The sequence below is a fragment of the Myotis myotis genome, unplaced genomic scaffold (assembly GCF_014108235.1).
Source record: "Myotis myotis isolate mMyoMyo1 unplaced genomic scaffold, mMyoMyo1.p scaffold_m19_p_1, whole genome shotgun sequence".
NCBI classification, from domain to species: Eukaryota; Metazoa; Chordata; class Mammalia; order Chiroptera; family Vespertilionidae; genus Myotis; species Myotis myotis.
In genome coordinates, this window is record NW_023416313.1 from 46879386 (window position 1) to 46897301 (window position 17916).

Here is a 17916-nt window from a genome sequence, read left to right on the forward strand (position 1 = left end):
GCAGCAGGCCAGGTGGCCACCCCGAACCCCCGGGGGCCGGGGTTGCCGGCTGGCCTGTGGCCCATGATTGCAATGGCAATCGGAGGGAGGGAGAGCCGGGGCGCAGGCCAGGCGGCACCTGGGCACCTGACATGCAAAAGTTGGGGATGAAATGACTTTTCCCAACCACAACTACAAATATCCTGGGGAAGGCATCACTGAAGAGTTCACAACTCTCTTACTTGGCAAGGAAGAAAAAAGTTGGCAACAGAAACAATCCCTTACATCAAAGTTAAGGTCCTTCTGGGTAAAAAAGACCATTTCCAACGTAAAGGAGGGAGCAGGCAAAAATAATAGGTTCTCATGACTTCCACTGAAGATTGAGCATATGACAGTCAAAACGAACATACAAATTAAAACAGACAGTGGACATTCAAATGACCTGAATCAACTGTCACTGTTTGTCCCAATAGCAGCAATGCTTATGTGATAATATAGTTTAACAGACATGCAAAACAAGTCACATGATAAGAGAGGTTCGGCTTCTAAAGTAAATTGAATATGTTCTTGAACCAGTTTGGCTCAGTGAATAGAGCATCGGCCTGCGGACTCAGGGGTCCCAGGTTCGATTCGGTCAAGGGCATGTACCTTGGTTGCGGGCAAATCCCCACTAGGGGGCGTGCAGGAGGCAGCTGATCGATCTCTCTCATAGATGTTTCTGGCTCTCTATCCCTCTCCCTTCTTCTCTGTAAAAAATCAATAAAATATGTATTTAAAAAAAAAATTCTCATGTCCTCCCCTCTGACTATAATTCTTAATTTTCCAATCAGAAAATTACCCCAGGTGATCCAGTAACATGTAGAACTCCAGTAACCTAACTTATTTAAAAAAACAAACACCCAAACATTTTTAAAATATTTAAATTGATATTTTAGGGTTAAAATTAGAAGATATTTAGATCCAAATATATTTTCTGAATAGAAAATATTTCAGTTTTTGATTTTAAAAAAATAAACATAAAAAAATATATGTGATACAGCTTCCCAAGGAACTCTGAATTAGTACCTTTCCCTCTAACTTTCTTCAAATTGAGAGAATCTATGGAGTTCCCTATACTGCACAAGTTTTAATGAAAGAAAATAAGACTTTCTAAGAGCATCAAATACATGTTTTCTTATTTACAAACATATACACTCTTCTCTCTCTCTCTCTCTCTCTCTCTCTCTCAAATATATTCTTACAGAGTCAGAGAGGAAAGGAGAGGGAGAGAGATAGAAACATCAATGATGAGAGAGAATCATTGATTGGCTGCCTCCTACATGCCCCGTACTGGGGATCAGGCCAAAACCTGGGCATGTGGCCTGACCTGGAATCAAACTGTGGATTCCTGGTTCAGAGGTCGATGCTAAACCACTGAGTCACACCTGCCGTGCTCAGTTCTTATTTATAAATTCATTCCAAGGACATATACAGCTTGAAAAGCTTTGGAAGCAGTTTCAAAAAAAAAACTCCAGCTTTTAAGTAACAAGAAAACAGTTGTAGAAGAAAGTTTAAATTAAAAGAAAAAAATTGTTTTAATTTACTCAAGAGTGGGAACATCCTCCATGAAAATGTGTACCTTGACTGTGGATGGCTGGGTGGCCTTATCACACCTTAGGAATTCAAATGCTTTTCACAATGACAAGAAAGAGAGTTTCATCTCACTTCTCTCCCAGGGTAGATGTCCGTCAACAGAAGGTGGACATCAATAAAAGGAGGGGCTTGCACAATCAATCCAGAAAGTCAGCAATCTGTGAATAATCCAGAACCCAGTATTTATCTCCTCTGCCACACACCCTCCCTCCCAGCCAGTGAGCAAGATAATTACTCTCAAGTCAAGCTAAGTGTCCCCCAGTAACAGTGGCCCAATGCTGACATACAAAGCATACAAATAATTCTCACTCTGGCATAAAAGTGACAACTTTCTTGGAAGAAAAGCAGATACTGTAAATTTCTCAAAGTCTTCCTGAGACATTTTTTAAAATAATTTTTACTTAGAAAAAATGCATACATGGCAAACCATCTGTAATAAAAAGCCCATTCTATAAAATTTTCCCTGGTCCTACTCATATCTGCAATCATAATCATATTTACAGACAAATATATCTATACTAATAAAAGAGTAATATGCTAATTAGGCTGGGAGACCTTCCAGGAGACCTTCCGGACGTTCTTCTGGACAAAGCCATGGTGGCGGGGCTGAGGTAGAGGTGGTTAGAGGCCAAGAGGGGAGGGCAGTTGTGCGTGATCAGGCTGGTGGGGGGTGGGGCCGTTGGGGGTAAGCAGACCAGCAGGGGGGCCAGTTGGGGGCAAGCAGGCCATCAGTGGGGGTCAGTTGGAGGTGATCAGGACTGTGGGGGGGGGGGCAGTTTGGAGTGAGCAGGCCAGCAGGGGGACAGTTGGGGATGAGCAGGCCAGTGGGGAGGGAAGGTAGGGGCGAACAAGCCAGCAGGGGGGGGGGCAGTTTGGGGGTGATCAGGCTGGCGGGGGGGCATTTGGGGGCAAGCAGGCCAGCAGCGGGGGGGAGGGCAGTTGGGGGCGAGGAGGCCAGCAGGCAGAGTGGTTAGAGGCAATCAGGCAGGCAGGCAGGCAGGCAGGTTAGGAGCCAGCAGTCCCAGATTACGAGAGGGATGTCCGACTGCTGGTTTAGGCCCAATCCCTGTAAACTGGCAGGACATTTTTCAAGGGGTCCCAAATTGGAGAGGGTGCAGGCCAGGCTGAGGAACACACCCTCCCCCGTGCGTGAATTTCGTGCACCGGGCCACTAGTCCTATCTAATAATGAGCTAACATGCAAATGGTCATCACGCCCTCACACCATAACAGCTCACTCAACACTGGGGAGAGAGGAAAGGGGACCAGCCAGGCACAAATGAGCCTGCGAGAGAGGAATGGGGACCAGCCAGGCTGAGGCACAGGAGAGGGGCAAGCCGCCAGCCCCACAGTCCTGGGCACCTGCGGCTGCACCTATGCCTGCGGCCTGGGAGAGGAACAAACCGCCCATCCCACTGTGCCAGGCACCAGCACCTGAGGCTGTGACCCGGGAGAGGGACAAGCCACTGTCCCATGGTCCCCTGCGGCTGTGGCCAGCCCAGGCGAAGCTGTCCCAGGTCCTGGGTGCCTGCATCCAGCCAGAGGGAGGGAAGCCTGGGTCCCATGTGCCTGCGATCGCCTGGAGGAGGGAATCCTGGGTTCCTGGTGTGGGGCGAGGCAGAGGCGGTTAGGGGAGCAGTTAGGGGCAATCAGGCAGGCAAGCAGAGGGGTTACGGGCAATCAAGCAGGCATGCAGGCAGGCGAGCGGTTAGGAGCTAGCAGTCCTCGGTTGCAAGAGGCAGTCAGACATCCCCCGAGGGGTCCCGGACTGGAGAGGGTGCAGGCGGGCTGAGGGGACCCCCCCCCCCCGCATGAATTTCATGCACCGGGCCTCTAGTATGTGTATAACCTAATAAAAAAAAATTCTGAAATTACCCCAGGAAAACAAGTGTAAACTAGAACTGCTCCAAGCAAACTGAAACATGTTTACTCCAACCACCTACTAATTATATATAAGCATTCATTTTATAGAAATATTCAGTGGAACAGAATAGTTTTACTAAAATATCACTGACTTTGACCCATTACCTAGAATCATGATGACAAAATATGACTTATCACTTAATTAGCAATAAAAAGATTTAATTCTATATACCGAAACCTTTAAAATATCCAACACGATTTACTTTAGTTTCTTTTTTTTTTAATTAAATCTTTATTGTTCAGATTATTACATTTGTTCCTCTTTTTTCCCCCCATAACTCCCCTCCTCCCAGTTCCCGCCCCACCCTCCGCCCTCACTCCCCACCCACTGTCCTCATCCATAGGTGCACGATTTTTGCCCAGTCTCTTCCTGCATCTCCCACACCCCTTTCCCCCCCAAGAATAGTCAGTCCATTCCCTTTCTATGTCCCTGATTCTATTATGATCACCAGATTATTTATTCACTTGATTCTTAGATTCACTTGTTGATAGATGCATATTTGTTGTTCATAATATGTATCTTTACCTTTTTCTTCTTCTTCCTCTTCTTAAAGGATACCTTTCAGCATTTCATATAAAATACTGGTTTGGTGGTGATGAACTCCTTTAGCTTTTCCTTATCTGTGAAGCTCTTTATCTGACCTTCAGTTCTGAATGATAGCTTTGCTGGATAAAGTAATCTTGGTTGTAGGTTCTTGGTATTCATCACTTTGAATATTTCTTGCCACTCCCTCCTGGCCTGCAAAGTTTCTGTTGAGAAATCAGCTGACAGTCGTATGGGTATTCCCCTGTAGGTAACTGGGTTTGTTTCTCTTGCTGCTTTTAAGATTCTCTCTTTGTCTTTTGCTCTTGGCATTTTAATTATGATGTGTCTTGGTGTGGTCCTCTTTGGATTCCTTTTGTTTGAGGTTCTCTGCGTTTCCTGGACCTGGAAGTCTATTTCTTTCACCAGGTGGGGGAAGTTTTCTGTCATTATTTCTTTAAATAGGTTTTCAATATCTTGCTCTCTCTCATCTTCTGGCACCCCTATAATTCTGATGTTGGTACGCTTGAAGTTGTCCCAGAGGCTCCTTACACTATCTTCGTATTTTCGGATTCTTTTTCATTTTGGTTTTCTGGTTGGGTGTTTTTTGCTTCTTCGCATTTCAAATCTTTGACTTGATTCTTGAGCTCCTCTGGTCTGCTGTTGGGTGTCTGTATAATATTCTTTATTTCAGTCAGTGCATGCTTAATTTCTAGTTGGTTCTTTATCACAACATCGAGGGTCTCATTAGATTTCTTGAGGATCTCACTACATTTATTGGCGGTCTCACCAGTCTTTTCAAGGGCCTTACTAAGTTTATCGGCAGCTTTTAGACAGTTCTTGAGAGACCTTAAAAGTGTGGTTTTGAGCTCTATATCTTCCATTTCTGACATTTGCGTCCTGTTTCTTTGTCTCCGCATTTTTTTATCTTTTCTTGGTGCACCCCCTAGTGGTCTTTGTGGGCAGTCTTGTTGTAGTTAAGCCTTGATTGTCGGCAATACCAGAGGTGATTTTCTACTTTAGTTTCTTTATGCAAATGAAAACTACATTTGGCACAATGCAAAAAAATGACTAGCCATTGGTAATACGTTCCATTTGATAAAGAGATTAAGGATAGGTCTACTTGACACTCAAAAGCTCAAGAATTCCTAAAAAAATGTACCTAAGTAGTTTAATACGGCAATATTGGTAAAATATCTTTGAAATATTATTTCTATGCAAAATTTCATCCAAAATCCTTATTTTTGTCAAAGAAGTAAGACAACCTGAATGTTATTAACAGTCACATGATTCAACATTAAAACCTCAAAAAGCAATTCCTTTGTATGAAGAGTAATAACAGAAAGAAACAAATTAAAAGATAATTTACTTAGCTACCCTAGCTTCTTTGGCTCAGTGGATACAGCATCGGCCTGCAGACTGAAGGGTGCAGGTTTTGATTCCAATCAAGGGCACATGCCCGGGTTACGGGCTTGATCCCCAGTGGGGGGCATGAAGGAGGCAGCTGATCAATGATTCTCTCTCATCATTGATGTTTCTCTCTCTCTCCCTCTCCATTCCTCTCTGAAATCAATCAATCTATATATATTGATAATATAATATATAATATATATTGATATAATATAATATATATTGATAAAAAAAAGATAATTTACTTTAGTAATTACAGCTTCACCACAAATCATAAGAGATTAAACCAAAATTATAAAATTCATTTTGTTGGATATCTGATGTCTTTCACACATCCCCTAATATCAAAGCCATCCTTTCCCCACAGTGATACCCAAATACATTCTCCATGAATGACATAATAAATGAATCATGAACAAAACAAATTACAAATTTTGTGAAAGTTAAACATCCTAGCTAAGGAAGGTGACCTAAAACTTGTAACATTATTAAAAAAAGAAAAGAAAAAATACAAAAATTTGGTGAGTTCAGTATCAAAAAACTCAAACTCCTATCTGAGTGAAAATCCAAGAGAAAGTGGCTATATAGCACCTTCTAAAAATTCCCCACTCTCTTCACAACACATCTCATTCTAGTCATGGATCCAAGTGCCTCAAGATTATCACTACAGTACATCAGCAATTATGCCACATGCTTGCCCTGGGCCCTTTTTAATAGGCTGAGAGAGAGGGAGAGAGAGGGAGGGAGGGAGGGAGGGAGAGAGGGAGAGGGGGAGAGGGAGAGAGGGAGAGAGGGAGAGAGGGAGAGAGGGAGAGAGGGAGAGAGGGAGAGAGAGAGAGAGAGAGAGAGAGAGAGAAATTGTGTGTGTGTTTGCTTGCAGGAGAGGAGGGAGACCACAGGCTGCTAAAAAGTGTGTGTGTGTGTGTTTCCAGGAAAGGAGGGAGACAAGAGAGGAAAATAGAAACAAAAAGACAAAGAGAAAGGCAGTACTAGGCACCTTGCAGCAAGAAATACTCTATTTAACTGAGGAAAACAATGTCTCAGATTATCCTATATAAAATACCCTCATTAAGTCTGTCTATTCAAATCCCCTTCAAAACATTAACTTTAGAGGCATACCCCAGAAATTTACAATTACAGTTCCATCTGCCTAAATTTTTTCATTCCTCAGAGAGGTATTTTTTGACGCTATGAACAACAGCTTCTCCCCTTTGTCAGACCATCAACTTGTTTTTGATTTTTCAATAGTACTGATGACTATATTAAATTATATTATTTATTTTCTACATTAATTATATATTGTCAGTCTTTCCAACTAAAATGTAAGTTCCATGAAAGTAGGAGCTTCATCAGTCTTTTTCACTGCTGTTCTCTAAGCCAAGAGCAGTGCTGGACAACTAAGAGGCAGTCAATAAATATTTGTGGAATGATTATATATATATCACTAAATATATTTAACCATGACAAGACCTTTACTTGGAGACCCTAAACTACACCTCTATGCCTCCCATATTTTTTTATTTCCTTTAAATGTTTCTGATAACAAGTATATCCGTGAAGTGTATCTTTTTCTTCTAGAAGAGTACCATTACAATGAAAATTTATATCAGTTTTGTACATACCCTTTTAGAAGCTAGAAAAACATTAACCCCAAAAATGTTCTTGCACTAACAGAGATTTACTTATATTTTAAATCCATCATGAATTTCAGAATCCCAATAGAGAATCACAGAAGAGCTTCTGACTCTGCATTAGAAATAAAACAGGTTTGGATTACAAATTGAAATAGACAGCAAAAACATTTTTGTCCAGATTACTTAAATACTGAGGGGGGGGGGGTGTGGAGGGATAAGCCCACCAAGATAGACTTTTGTATGAATCTCCCCACCAGAATTTTTTTACAAAGATCAATTCAAAGGTCTGCTTCCATTCAGCTTTTGTTTTTCCCCTTCTCATTCTACACTTTGGTTTTATTTGACATCACACATAGACCAGAATTTTACAGTTGTTTTCTGGTTATATCTCCATGTCCCATCTTGCTTTTTACTTCTCCATTCAATCTATCATTCATTCATTCAAACTTTATTTTTACTGTTGATACTTCTACCGATGTCCCCATTTCCCCCTTTTGTCCGCCTCCACCCAGCCCCCATACCCCTCTTTCCGGTGGCCATCACCACACTGTTGCTATGTCTATGGGTTTTATATATGTGGACTTTAGCTAATCTCTTCACCTTCTTTTCATCCAATCCCCCCACGCCTCTTAATAAAGAGGCAACTTTACTTCCTTGGTGTTATAAAGTTTGTGTGCCCCAAAATTCACATGTTGAAACCCTACTCTCCTCAATATGATAGTATTAAGAGGTGGGGCCTTTGGGGAGTAATTAGGATTATATGTCATGAGGGCAGAGCCCTCATGAATGAAATTAGTACCCTTATAAAAATCACAAGAGAACATGCTTCCTCTCTTTGCTCTCCATCACATGAGCGTAAGGCAAGAAGTTGGCAGTCTACAACCTGGAAGGGGGTCCTCACCAAAACCCAACACCATGTTGGCACCCTGAGATCTCAGACTTACAGCCTCCAGAACTATAAGACATAAATTTCTGTTGTTTTTAAGCCACTTAGTCTAAGGTACTATGTTCTAACAGCCCAAATTGACTAAGACACTTGGAAAGTTTGGGGACACATTGCTTTAAATTCTCTTGATACAGTCTTAAGAGCAGTGGCTCTAAATTTTGTATCTATACTGAAATTAATGTACTGGTTTGGGCATAAGTATTTTTTAAAATATATAAATTTTATTGATTTTTTACAGAGAGGAAGGGAGAGGGATAGAGAGTTAGAAACATCAATGAGAGAGCAACATTGGTCAGCTGCCTCCTGCACACTCCCTACTGGGGATGTGCCCACAACCAAGGTACATGCCCTTGACCTGAATCGAACCTGGGACCCTTCAGTCCATAGTCCGACGCTCTATCGACTGAGCCAAACAGGTTATGGCTAGGATTTTTAAAAAATATATTTTTATTGATTTCAGAGAGGAATGGAGAGGGAGAGATAGAAACATCAGTGATGAGAGAGAATCATTGATCAGCTGCTTCTTGCACGCTCCCTACTAGGGGGTTCAAGCCAGCAACCTGGTTCATAGGTCAATGCTCAACCACTGAACCACGGTGGCTGGCCTGGGCAAAAGGATTTTTAAAAGCCCCCTAGGTAATACTAATGCAAGACCAAGGCTAAACCAATGCTTAACAGATAAAAATTAATAGCTGTATCATGAAAGTAGTTTATTATATGATGATAAAAATAACTTCCCTTAATTAAAAGGCATTTAGTCATTTTAACTATTAGATTGGTTTATATTAAAAAATAATCCATTTTATAAGTCACATAAAAGACATGAAAACTTTCCTCATGCTATTTCTTAGTTATTAAACAAACACATCAGAATACCTCAAATGTACTCAGCACTATGCTAAGCACTGATGGATAAAACTGTACTCTTGTATCCACCTATACCTTTTAGGTGTCCCCAACTCAACCACCACTATCATCACTTTCTCCTTTCCCTCAGGGGTTGCACTGGATCAGAGTACAACTGCAATGACAAATACAAATATACCTTTTGGGGACAATGTTCAGATTTAACTACAGATTTGTTGATGTTTTTACTCAAGGATTATTTATAGGGCCTAGTAAATCCTAAAAAAGAAATTAATTCTGTAAAGAACAGATATCCCAGAATATAAAAGTTATAATGTCAATAGTTAATCTGCTTAAATAATGGCAGGTAGTAAAAAAAAAAAAAATCTTATCTCATCACATCATGTTTTACAATATAAAATAAATGCTAGCAAGGCTGAATTAAAAACATAACAGATTAATATTATCTGATTTCCAGAAGGGAAAGATTTTTCCAAGTATAAAAGAAGAGAAAATAATCATAAAGAAAAAGACATGCTCATATAAAAGTATTCTAAAAAACGCCTTTAAAAAAGGATATATAAAATCAGAAAAAATTTTTTTTATCACATTTGACTAAGATTCACATCAATACATATTCTCTCTAAAAAAAAAAAAAAAAAATGGCCAAAGGATATTTAAAAAACATTTTTGTAACAGAAAAACTGGAAATAATCCAGATATCCAATAATATAAATGCACAGTAAGTTATTATTCAAGATAAAATAGTGTGCAATCACCAGAAAAGTTATTTTCAAAAACATAAATGAAATAGTAAAAGTTCAAAACATAAATATGCTTCAAAACATAGTAAGTTAAGACATCAAATTCTCAAGCCTAGTAAAAATATTTTAGACGTGAGCATAAAGACTGGGATACAAATATTAAAACATTCATGTTTTTCCTTCATGCTTCAAAATCTTTACAATAAATATGTATTCATGTAATTAACAGAAAAAGTTCCAAAATCAATATCCTTTGACCTAGAAATCTCCTAGAATTTTTTTTAAATCCAGAGAAAACACAGAAAAATACTCAATGCAGTATCCTATATAATAAAAGCCTCGTATGGAAATTGTCCTCTCGCCCATGAGTTTGACAGAGAGTTCGACTGCTCGCTATGACGTGCGCTGACCACCAGAGGCCGGTGCAGAACGTGGTAGGTAGGCATCAGCAACGTGGTGCTGGCAGTGGGCAGCAGTGGAGGTGCTGCCAGCCCCAGTGGGCCCCGACAAAAGCGGGACCATGGCGCGACGGTGGAGCAGGTGACCAGGTGGCACCAGGCCAAGGTAGGTGTGAGCGGGGGCCCAATTGCCCACCGATTGCCCCATAGATGGCGACCAGCGGCAGTGGCAGGGGGTGGGGACACTGCCCATCTCCCAGGCGCTGAGGGAGCTGTGCAGGGGCCCAATGACTCAGGTGGAGGGGTGTGCATGGGGGCCCAGGGGCCCAGGTGCTGCCCAGGGCCCAGAGATCAGCTGGAACCTGTCCTTCCACACTAGACGCACACACTTCGATAGCCAGCCAGGCCTAGGAACCACACCCGGGGTCAGATTTCATGCACTGGGCCTCTAGTTATTTATAATAGCAAACGAAAAAGCAACTTGACATATTTAAATTAATATTTCTACCAAATATTAAATGATAAAGAAAACATAAATGTGTGAGGGGAAAACATTAATATATATGATATGGTCCCAATGTTTAAAATGAGCATATGTCTGTATTTGCATAAAGAATGGACTGAAAGAAAAATACCAAAATATAGCATCATTCATTTTAACTTTCTTTGAACCACTCTGTATTTTCCAAGTTTTCTATGAGAGTATATAATTTAAAAAGTTTTCCATCCCTTCCCTACAGTTAAAAATAGAGTGATTGCCATTTATAATAACCTAAGACATTTTATTTTAAATTGCTTCAAAATTCATTCACTCCTCTAAACATAGCCAAGAGCAATTTTTGAAAAAATTCACTAAATATGTTTAGGCCTCCTTAAAATGCACCATAAAACATAAGTATATTAGATGCTGCTAAACAAACATGGTATACTTTCAAAAGTTAACATTGACAGTCATCTGTAGTAGGAGCATCTGCAATGGAACTGCATGATACTGTATAAGCTGAGTACATACTGCATGTACATGATATGAAATGACTTTATAACTAAAAAGATAAGAGCTCTTTTTAGCTCTATTAGCTATGTGGAACTCTATTAGCTATGAAAAATATTTCATTGCAATTTACCACAACTTAGTCTATTTTCCCACTATATTTGGTCAAACATTTTACCCCTACATCCTTGGCAGAGCCAGACCAAATGATTTCCGGGGCCTTATAGGGTTTGTGGGCTGGACTTTCCCAGCCCTTGTTTGGTCATGACAAAGTAACTGGTACTTAACTAGGCTTCCTGTCTCTTTACAAACAATGAATAACAGGCAAAACAGGTATATGATAACACAACTCAAAAGAAACAAGACATAAACTCTACTACTTCCCCATCCGCATGCCATATCCAGCAGTATTTGAGGAAAACATAGCTGAGAAGTGAAGTCTTACTTGTTCAGGAGATGAAGATCAGACACTGGAGCTGAGAAAGCTAAAATCTGTGGGCCAGAATACTGAAGGGAAGAACTGGGAAAAGAACTACTGGGGAACTATAGGATAAACAACTATCTGGAGTTCCTACAGGGTTGGGATGTATGTATGGAGATCAAATCAGCCAGAGAAGAGGGATTACACTTGAGAGTATTTGTAGAGAATCCAGAAAGGCCACATATAAGAGTAGGCAGCCCTAACCAGTTTGGCTCAGTGGATAGTGCAACAGCCTTCGGACTCAAGGGCCCCAGGTTCAATTCCGGTCAAAGGCATGTACCTTGGTTGTGGGCACATCCCCAGTGGGGAGTGTGCAGGAGGCAGCTGATCGATGTTTCTCTCTCATCGATGTTTCTAACTCTCTATCCCTCTCCCCCCTTCCTCTCTGTAAAAAATCAATAAAATATATTTTTTTAAAAAAAGAATAGGCAGATTACGTAACTGTACAGTACAGGTTCCTAGAAAAGAATGCTTAAAAAGAATGAAGCTGATTCACACTGCTAAACAAAAAACAACAACAAAAGAACCCAATATTCTTTAAAGAAGGAAAATAACACTCAGACATTCAACAACGTAATATTATTATGTCTATCAGAAGGGGGAGAGAGAGACATCAACTGGTTGACTCCTGCAAGAGCTCTGACCAGGAGCGGAGCGCGAACCCCTAACCCTGGTACATGCCCTTGAGCAGGAATCAAACCCGCCACCCTCTGGTGCGTAGGCCAATGCTCTAACCAGTTAGTAACACCAGCCAGGGGGGGACTTAAAACTCCTTTAAAACATGGTCAAAGATTTAAAGAAAAATGTGAACATAATATAGACAGAAATGAAATCTATAAAAATGAAGCATCAAATAGAATTTTCATAGTTGAAAAAATACAGTCTTTGGTACCAAAAATTTACTGGATGGCACTGCAGAAAACCAGTGAACCTGAGACAGAACACAGAAATTATGTGAACAGAAGCACAGAGAGCAGAGACAGAAAAAAATGTCCAGAGGCAACATTACCTTTAAAAGAAAATAACATCGAGCGTAACTGTAATCCCAGGAAGAGAGTAGGTGAAAAGTAGAAAAAATATTTGAAGAAATAATGTCTGAAAATTCTCAAAATTAAACAAAAAAATATAAACTCGCAAATCCAATAAACTCAACAAACTTCACACAGGATAATCCCTAAGAAAATGTATACCAAGGCATGTCACCATAAAACTACTGAAAATCAGTAATAAAAATACCTTTAAAAAGCCAGAAGGGGAAAAAAGGCACTATGTACAAAAGAAGAAAAGTAAGAATAATTGCTGACTTCTCATCAAAAGGAATGAAAACCAGCAGACATGGGTTAGATTCCCATTCCAGGGCACATACCTGGGTTGCAGGTTCAGGATGGCGAGGCGTGTATGGGAGGCAACCAATCATTTTCTCTCTCTCACTTCAATTATTTCTCTGTCTCTCTCTCCATCCCTCCCTCTCTTTCTAAAATCAATGGAAAAATATCCTCGTGTGAGGATTAACAAAAAACAAGCATTTACTGTGTTTGAGATACAATGTTAAGTCACTGAAAACACCAAGAAGAATAAAACTATTCACAGCAGATCATACAATAACACTAAAAGCTCAAAACAATGAAAAAAGAATCCCATTAAATATGATCTAGAAAATCATAAAAATCAATGTCAACATAATTCAGCATTCTCCCTTACCTATCACTTTATGAAAGATATATTCTTTGTAATTCAGAAAATGTAAAATGATGATCCACCTGACAAGATTTATTAAATGACACATGGAAGGTTTAATGTTAATATTTTGGTTCTTTAAATGGGTACAGTCTTAGAGAAGGGAAACCTTTCTATCTACTGTTATTTCCATTTATTTCATGAAGAATACTATAAACAATAGGAAACTCAGAAAAATATTTTTATAAGATAAAATATTATACAAATGTGATAAAATATTAAAAAGGAAAAATTTCCCATATGTGTAAACATTTAAAACACCAGCACATGTTTTTAGAAAATCTTAAATAGTATTTCCTTATAAAATACAAGAATTTAGAAACTGTATTTCTCAAATCTGCTTAACATTTCATACAAATATATGTTAGTCTTTGTTATGATGACAGGGCATAAACTACAAATGCAGACATGTGACAAGGACTAGGAAAGTGAACAAATTCAAGGTTAGAACCAGCTAAGAATAAACACTAGTTAGATGAATGAAGTCAACAAATGAGGTCTGTGTTAGGCTGGTCACAATATCCAAACATTAAGTAAAAGATCAGAATCTGGACAATCTACAGCAGGAAAAATAAATCAAACTGAACTCAGCAGCAGGTATCAAAACTCAGAGGAAGGGGCTAAATGATAAAAAGTTAGAGATTAAACAAGGAATTCAGGCAGCAGAAAACACCAACAAGCAGTTTAACACTAATCTCAACAGTTGCTTAGAAATTGGAGTTGGGAAGGGTTAGTATTTGAAAAATGGAAAGAGATGTGCAGATGTTTACTGACATTTCTTTTCCTATAGAAACACAAGATTTCCATGCCAATCTCAAATTATGGCAAAAAATATAATACAAATATACACGAGTATATAAATATAAGTACAAAAAGAAGGTACAGATTTTAAACAATTCAATTTTGCTACCAATCAAAAGAATTTGCAACAAACAGCTTATTTAGTCTTTAGATAACCAAGATATACATTATTAGAATCTTACTGTTCATTTTTATAGACAATAGAAAAGATAACTAGTCTCAGAGAAAAAAAAACACACCCTTGATTTATGAAAACCACCAGGCACCTGTGATAGTATACTGAAAAGAAACAGGATTCAAATTCCTTTACAAAGTTTTTCCCACTTCTTAAACCTGCTATACTGCAGTTGAAGGATAGAAATCATGGCGATCCCCAACTCTTTCAGAGGATCTATGAGGTCAAAACACTTTTATAATCCTACAATGTCATTTGTCCATTTCACTGTGTTTACATTTACACTAATGAAACAAAAGTAATGGTGGATAAAACTGCTGGCCCACTTAATACAAATCATGACACTGATCACATTCTTCTCTGCCATGCACTCATATTTAAAAGAAAAAAAAGGGGGTGAAATGGCTAGTTCCATTATGAAGTAGTAAAAAATACGAATTTTTACATTTTTAATCATGAGCATGACTTTTTAATATTCTCTGTAACAAAATGAAAAAATTTCTACCTAAGTATGTAGTTATCGCAACAAAAACACTTGTGTAAATGTGAGCTAAACCAGTAGCTTTTCCTGATGGAATATAATTTTAACTTAAGACAGAGTTCAGACTTACTTGCCAGACATTTTTTTTCAAAATGAATGAAGTGAGCCTGTCATTTCAAGTGAACAACTCTTTGTCATCTGTGATAAAATTTCATTGGGCATTTAAATGGGTGTTAAAATTATTTGTCATCCCAATGAAAATCAAATAAACACTAAAAAGTAAATGTTTACCAACAGAATTAAATAGGATATATGATTGTATTTTATGTGCTTTTAAATAAACTATCAATGGAAAACAAAATTAAAAATTTGGCAAACATATATGACACTGAATGTGACATCTCCCCAGTTTTTCACTTTTCTAAGGAGATCAGTGGTAATATTAGCAAATATGCTTTTTAAAAAAATATTGTAGAATAAAATGCAGCAGTATTGGAAACTCAGTAAGTAAACCAGTATTTTCCAAATGACCAATGTATGATGTTAGAAAATTGCCCTAGCCAGTTTGGCTCAGCGGTCAGAGCATTGGCCTGTGGACTGAACGGATGTGGGTTCAATTCTGGTCTAGGGCATGTACCTCAGTGGCAGGCTCAATTTCTGGCCCTGGTATGGGCACATGTGGGAGGCAAACATTGTCTCTCTTGCATCACCAACTTTGTCATGATCAAGTCACTTCACGTCAGAATAAGTTCTTAGGTCAAGTGTCAGAACAAAGCTCCTAACAATTCAGAACCAGGAAAAGTGCATATGTTGTTGCACGTACATGCAGATAATAGATTAACTTTCCTAACTCATTCTCTACAACATGCATTAACCACTGAACTATGATGAATTAATGTGGGACTAGTGGCATTTGGGCAACCTGGCCTTTACTCTCATACAACAGTAATAGATTAATTCATAGATGTTTAGTTTCACTACCTTTTAAAAGCCATTTGAAGCCTTCATAATCCACTAAAATAGTCTTCTTTACAGGGATTATTAGCTATCATAAGTGTCTTCTACTACTTTTCCCACTTCCCCCTAAAGTTGGAGTATAAAATTAATGTTACAACTTCTACCCCTCCCTCCAGGATAAACTTCACTTTCAAATAAGAGTACATATTCATAATGCATACTATAGAAGGAACATGAATATGTAAGCATATATGTGAGTGTATTGTATGTATATGTACATATACACATATATTTCGTATACTGATTTAAATGTTAATAGAAAAATCTTTAAGGATAAAAAGGTAAAAATGGGATCCAGGAAAACTACTAGATAGCCCAACATTCATGATAATACATATTTAAAAATATAAGTATAAAAAATATAACCTAAAGGTGCTTAGATAAAGAAAAATATCTGTCTGTTGATAAATTCAGAATGCTGAAAACATGGGTTTCCAAATCTTCAAATAAACAAATGAAGTAAAATATTAGTACTCATATACATATCTGTAGGCATCCTAAATTCAAGAATGTTTCATTACCAATGGTAGACATTTTGTCTTCTGAACTTTTACCTTCGTGAAGCAAAATTCAATCTCATTGAATTTGAAGTGCCTAGAACATTGAAGGTATTTAATTAAGTATTGGAGTGAAATTTTTAACATTCAATATACTCAAAATGTCTGACCTTTCCAAAACCTTTTAATAAATTGAAAATGTTATTTATATCAATCAAATAATTTATACATTACCTAACTTTTCTGTCTCTAGATCAATATATACACTTATGTACAAAAAGGTGCTCTAACTCTTCCTCGTGAAAAATATCACCTTGGTTATACTAAATTTAGGATTTTAACATTAAAAATCCAGATTTACTGACATAATATATAACGTATATTACCTAAGCTAATACATTTTATAGAATAAAAATAAATATAGCAAGTATCTGTCAAAAGAGTCTATTTCAGGGAGATTTTATATCATTACTGAAAGTAACTTTATACTATCATTAAAATAATAGCAAGAGGATTTTCCCTGTTTGAATTAGAATGCACTACTTATCATTAGCCCATAATATCTGACAAATAAAAAAGAAGCATCAACATTCTCATGACTCTTTCAATCTAATCTATAGATATAAAAGGTTAATATGCTAAGTGTCCATCTGGGTAATGACCTCACATAGCAATGCCCAGCTTACTCTCCCTAGCGACTAGCCTCCTTAAAGTTTCTTCAGCCCAGGAACACAACTTGCTTTATAGCAAGGTGGAAACATTTTATACTTTAACCAAATGTCTGTGAAGCATTTTCCTGTGCCTCATCTCATTTGATCCTCACAGAAGTCCTGGAGTAGGTAGATAGGAGACTCGGTAGAATCCTTTTTTTTTTTTCATTAGCCAGAAAACGGAGATTTAGAAGGCTTAGAAACTTGACCCGACTGAAAAGAAATTGTGGACCCTGAGAATGACTTCAGGTTTTCTCACTGCGCAGAATATAGGCAAACACTGCTGCAGTTAAATATTTTACCCTTTGTTCTCCCTGCATGGTCTACAATAATAATCTGCTTCATGTTGACATTTACTGCTGTGTTGCTGACAATTACTTGAAAGAGAAGTTGGCGTGCTTCACTGGGATGGAAAAAGTTTAGCTAAATCAGAAAGCAGGTCTAATTAAGCAAGTTTATTCTATATCTATAAAAGGCTCAGTTGACTTGCGCGTGCACGATACTTATAAAACTCTCACTGGCACCAGTCGCACACGTGTGTTTCGATCTGTCATTGTCGATCGTGAATTTGGTTGACACTTCTATTATAGAGAAAGGGCAATTAGCAATATTAAAATATTTCTTTTAATTAATTTTCTTTCACTGTGCACGAATTTGTGCACCAGGCCACTAGTTAAAAAATAAAAACCATCTGGTGTCAAGACATGGTTCCATAATAAACCAAAAAGGGTTCAACCAAACCCTCCCCCCACAGTATCTCTTACACAGCAACCGTAAAGATTTGAGACTTTTATAATCTATTAGAGGCCCGGTGCACAAAATTCGTGCACTCAGGGGTAGTCCCTCAGCCCAGCCTGCACCCTCTAACAGTCCAGGAGCCCTCAGGGGATGTCCAACTGTCAGCTTAGGCTCGCTCCCTGGGGACATCCTTAGCGCTGCTCTGGAGGTGGGAGAGGCTTCTGCCACCACCAC

General features: G+C 38.6%; 1 protein-coding gene across 9 annotated transcripts in view; it reads right to left on the minus strand.

Moving 5' to 3' along the window:
• ANKRD17 (ankyrin repeat domain 17) overlaps positions 1-17916 on the minus strand; it is a 174475-nt gene that overhangs the window by 116501 nt on the left and 40058 nt on the right. The window contains exon 2 of one of the 9 annotated variants that reach the window (XM_036336003.1): positions 7089-7212. The exons of the other annotated variants lie outside the window; for them this stretch is intronic. The gene's annotated coding sequence lies outside the window, so the exon portion shown is untranslated. The remainder of the gene's footprint in view (positions 1-7088; positions 7213-17916) is intronic. 9 annotated transcript variants of the gene reach the window in all.